This window comes from Rhinopithecus bieti, unplaced genomic scaffold (assembly GCF_001698545.2).
Source record: "Rhinopithecus bieti isolate Rb0 unplaced genomic scaffold, ASM169854v2 scaffold_41709, whole genome shotgun sequence".
Classification (NCBI taxonomy): Eukaryota; Metazoa; Chordata; class Mammalia; order Primates; family Cercopithecidae; genus Rhinopithecus; species Rhinopithecus bieti.
Window position 1 is genome coordinate 657,709 of NW_016817151.1, and position 4,998 is coordinate 662,706.

The 4,998-nt window shown below is 39.3% G+C and overlaps 1 long non-coding RNA gene across 1 annotated transcript; it reads right to left on the bottom strand.

Annotated features, from left to right (window-relative positions):
- Window positions 1-765: 765 nt before the first annotated feature.
- On the bottom strand, window positions 766-4,102 carry LOC108517795 (uncharacterized). The gene is made up of 3 exons (XR_001882211.1): window positions 4,071-4,102; window positions 3,226-3,263; window positions 766-806 (listed from the first exon to the last, which is right to left on the bottom strand). It is a non-coding gene; the product is annotated as an uncharacterized LOC108517795 (long non-coding RNA).
- Window positions 4,103-4,998: the final 896 nt, after the last annotated feature.

Genomic DNA, 4,998 nt, shown 5'->3' on the forward strand with positions numbered 1-4,998 from the left:
ACTCCCTGGCCCTCAGCACCTCTCCTCTGGTTGAAGCTGAACTGTGTTTTAGTTATGAGGAGCTAAGGAGTTTGGCCTTTTAATCTCAGCCCTCATTTAGCATTTCTTCCCTTTCTCACCCATCTTTCCCTTATACACTCTTCCTAAGAGTTAGTTTCCCTTCCTTGCTAAGCTTCTCAAGTGCAGGGACCAGATCTTGCATATTGTATTCGCTGTTTCTGCTCCTGGCATTCTGCCTTGCACAAAGTAGGTGCTCAACAAGGCATTGCAAAAATATCTTCGCCACAGATAAAGACCACAGGGAATTATTGTGAAAGCGGTGTTTCTACCTTCCATTCTTTGCATCATTTCCAATTATCTGTTGATTGGTAACATCTAAGAAGGATCACAGCAAATATTGTACATGTTTAGTGCACATTTCAGTTTGTTAACCTTGCCCTAAAGGATTCTGTTAACCATAATTCTGATGTATCCACTACTGAGAATCATAAAATGTTCAAGCTGAAAGACACCCTAGAGGTGAGCATTTAAGAGGCCCAGAGATTTGAAGGACTTGCACAAGGCCATACTGGAAACAGAACAGAACAGTTATCTATAACCCACCTTATTCCTACAAGAATTTAAGCTGGTTTTTTTCCTTTTTCTTTTTTCCTCTTTTTTTTTTGAGACAGAGCCTCGCTCTGTCGCCCAGGCTGGAGTGCTGTGGCGCGATCTCAGCTCACTGCAAGCACTGCCTTCCGGGTTCACGCCATTCTCCTGCCTCAGCCTCCCGAGTCGCTGGGACTACAGGTGCCTGCCACTGTAAGCTGGGTTTTAAGGATAAGTAAAATATAAGCTAGCAAAATTACAATTAGGAACAAAAGAAGAAAGAGCATAACTTAAAAATGAGCTGAGAGTAAGATCAAAATAGAAATATATACCAAAAAGGGCGCCTGCAGCAGGATAGCCCCAAACTTGGCTCTAAACATGTAAATATCAAAACAGGAAAAGAAACCTGGTTACATACAACATTCATGATGTGCGTGAAAGTAAAACAGACCAGTAACTCCTAGAAGTTGAATCACTGTCGGTACCAGTACTTGACAGACATCACCCATAAAAAGAGCTCCGTGGGTTATAACAAAGGTCCTTCACAATATCCCAGTGATGCACGGAAAAAGCATCCCTTAGTGCAGGGCTGGTAGCTGATGGCAACTCAGCAAAGCTCATTCTGAAAAAAGCACTCTATGTGGGTGTAGGGGAGAACTAAGAACCAAATCCAGGATTACCAGTGGAAGAAAAAAAGCTTGCCAAATTGAGATGTGAAAGAATTGAACTCAGAATTCTGTGACATCAGGAGTACAATAATAATTACTGTTCTTAATTATGACCCAGAGGCACTGTAGGCTCCAAAGTATTTTCTGAATCATCTAAGAGATTTTTTTTTAAAGTTCAATCTGGTTTCATATTAATTTAGCACTTAATTAGCTACTGTCGTCTGTTCTAGTTGTTATTTCATATGTTTGTTTTATCCCCTTCAATTAGATTGTCATTTTCTTGAGGGCTGGGGTCTACATATAGGGAAAGTGCCAACTTAGTTAACAAATGTAACATGAATTTCCTAAAGTTGACTATAGAGGTGAAATCTCTGCATGAAGAATGACTGCTAGACTTTTTAGCCCTGATTCTTTTGAGCTCTTTGTGAATTTCTGTTTCTATCACGACAATAGGAGGTGGTACTGCTTTCTCCATTAATATCATCCCTTATTCCAGTCCCTTAACATTCCATGGCAGATTTTAGACTAATTTTGAATATTAAATAACACCTTATAAAGAGGCCTAAAATAGTAAGAGGAAAATAAATATAGCATGTGAAACTATAGAATCTAGTTTACAACCATTACCAACCATGACTAACATCAACATCAACAGGAACTGACAATGTAAGTATTGGGAACCCAGATCTGGAGCCAAACTACTTGGGTTCAAATCCTAGCTCTACCGTTTACTGGCTATTTAACTTTGGACAGGTTACTTAACCTCTCTGTGCCTCATTTTTCTCATCTTTAAAAAGATAATTGTACTTACCTCACAGAGGTATTGTGAGGGTTAAGTGAACATTTATAAAAGTGCTTGAACATAGTAAATATACATTGGCTATTAATATTGTAACTAGGCACTTTTTATAAGCCGTACACTTTATATATAATATTTGTTAATTTAATCTTCACATAATGCTCTACTTCAGTAGTTTTCAAATTTTTTGGTTTGTAACTCTCTTGAAAATTATTGAGAACTCCAAAGGACTTTTGTTTATGAAGGTTTTATGTATATATATATCTACTGTATTAAAATTAAAACTGAGATTCTTAAAAATATTAATAACTAATTTAAAATAATGATGAGCCCAATGCATATTAACAAAATAATATAATTACTATTTGAAAAGTATCTTTTCAAAATAATTTTATGAGAAAGGGGCATTGCTTTACATTTTTGCAAATTTCTTTAATGTCTGGCTGAATAGAAGATAATTGGATTCTCATAATTGCTCCTGTATTCAAGTTGTTGCAATATGTCGTTTTGGTTTAAGTATATGAGAAAATCCAGTATCATATAGACATGTAATTGGAAAAGGGAAGAGTATTTCACTAGCCTTTCATTTAATTGTGGCCCTCTTTGTGATCCTCTGTACCAAAACATTACAAGTGGTAGTATTTTATAGGTTAGTGGCCCTGGAATCTGAAACCAGATCAATGAAATTTTCATCCCTTGTTACATTGGTCTGTCTTGCACTTTAAACAGATCATTTACCTACGCATGACTTTGTTACATCATCCACTGGCCACTGGGAAAATATTGATTCACTGAGTCATGTGGATCAACTAAATTTTGAAACGTTCACATTTGTTAGTATCATCACAAGCAGAGAGCTCTGTCTTTTCTTTCTTTCCTTCTCTCTATCTCCCCCTCCCCTTCTCTTTCTTTCTTTCTTTTTGAAATTGGGTTTCACCATGTTACCCAGGTGAAATCCTAGGCTCAAGTAATCCCTTTGCCTTGGCCTCCCAGAGTGTTAGGATTACAGGTATGAGCCACTGCGCCCAGCTGGGCTAGTGCTTTTCCTTGAGACAACCATAGTGCTTCTGAACACAGCAGAAATGTTCTCTGCATACTGTCGATTTTGTCACACAGAACGTTAAAAAGACATATACTCAATGGTTGAGATTTAATGAAAGTAATACTTACTACTGATCCATCAAGGTCATTCTTAAGGACATTTTTTTCTGTAAGTGCAAGAAATCCAGTGATTAGTAGTGTGGCACTCTTATCTTGATTGGTACTAGGGCACCTGTAGTAGTTTCACCCACTATTTCTTTTGTATCGTCAGAGCAAATGTCAACCCAGTGAACAAGGCAAATAACATCTTAGTATTATTATGAAAATTGTTTTATCCTAGTGGACCTTCCAGAAGATTCTAAAGAATCTCCAGAAGTCCAATAATCATACTTTGAGAAAGACTGCTTTAACCTTCTACCTCCTCAGGGTTACTGCAAGCTCACCCAGAATCTTTTACATCCAGACCAAATAGACTGAGAACTAATCCCCTCTCGAATCTACCCAAAGGCCACTGTATTAATCCGTTCTTACACTGCTACAAAGATACTACCAGAGACTGGGTAATTCATAAAGAAAAGAGGTTTAACTGACTCACAGTTCTGCATGCCCAGGGAAGCCTCAGGAAACGTACTATCACGGCGGTAAGGAAAAGCAGGCACGGCTTACATGGCAGCAGGCGAGAGTGTGTAGGAAGTTAAGGGAGAAGATCACCTTATAAAACCATCAGATCTCATGAGAACTCACTCACAATCATGAGAACAGCATGGGGGAAACCGCTCCCATGATCCAATCACCTCCCACTAGATCTCTCCTTCAACACCTAGGGATTACAATTCAAGATGAAATTTGGGTGGGGACACAAAGCCTAACCATATCAGCCATAACCTGAATTTTCCTTTTCTGTCTCTTCCTTAGATATTTGGTGCTTGAAAGAATAAGGTCCTTCAAAGTGAAAAGAGACCATGTTTACTCACAGGAGCATGGCCGTATTAGACTGGCTGTGAACATCATATAGTCAACATCCATAAAGAGGTGCTTACAGGCAGTGCCAGGGAGGATGCTCCTTTATGTTGTCAGCGCCCTCTTAGAGACAGATCCTGGCCTAGTGCCAAGCCCGTTGTAGCATAAACACTGCCTTATAAGGGTTGTTCTTGTAGTCTCCACGTCAGCAAAATGGGAATGGTGGCACCAACACTGACGTGGTCTCTGGAGAAGAGATGGGCTTTCAGAGGCGTCATCTGTCATCCCAGACCTTCATATGCTTCTCTCTGACAAGGATACCCATGTGCTCATATCTTCAGTCTGTGATCATGGTCACCATTCATATACTGATCTTTATCCTATTCAGAGCAGTGCTCAGTTGGGGATAGGAAGGTGGGGGAGAGAATGGGAGCAGTGTTATATTACAAAATAAAGACCTATGGAAGCCCTGGGCAAGATAATAAATGGGGTGATCTTTCAAAGCAGGACTATTTTGTTGCAGTTGAAAATAAAAACAAATATATAACAAACACTTGTGTGCCGCACTAACCAGAGTTGACAAATGCGAACGTTTTGTCATATTTATTGTAGATCTATTTAAATAAAAGAACTAAAATACTACAAGTAAGATTTTAGTCCCCTAAGCCTATATTATTTAAATATTCATTTCACATTTATTTTGAAGAATGGCAGAGAGCTGTGTGAGCAAAGTGCAGAGGAAGATAATCACCCTCTCCTCCTAGCAGTTCAGCTTTCCCAAAACTTGCCTGCCCACTCAGCAAACAAAAGCAACACAATTTATGATAGTTGCCCCTTGGAAGGCAGTTTAGCAGCCAACCTCCCCTCCAACCCAATGTGCCCGAGCCCCCCTTTCCAAAACGCCAGCCACACAGGACTCTTTCTGAGAGGAGTTCTGGAAAT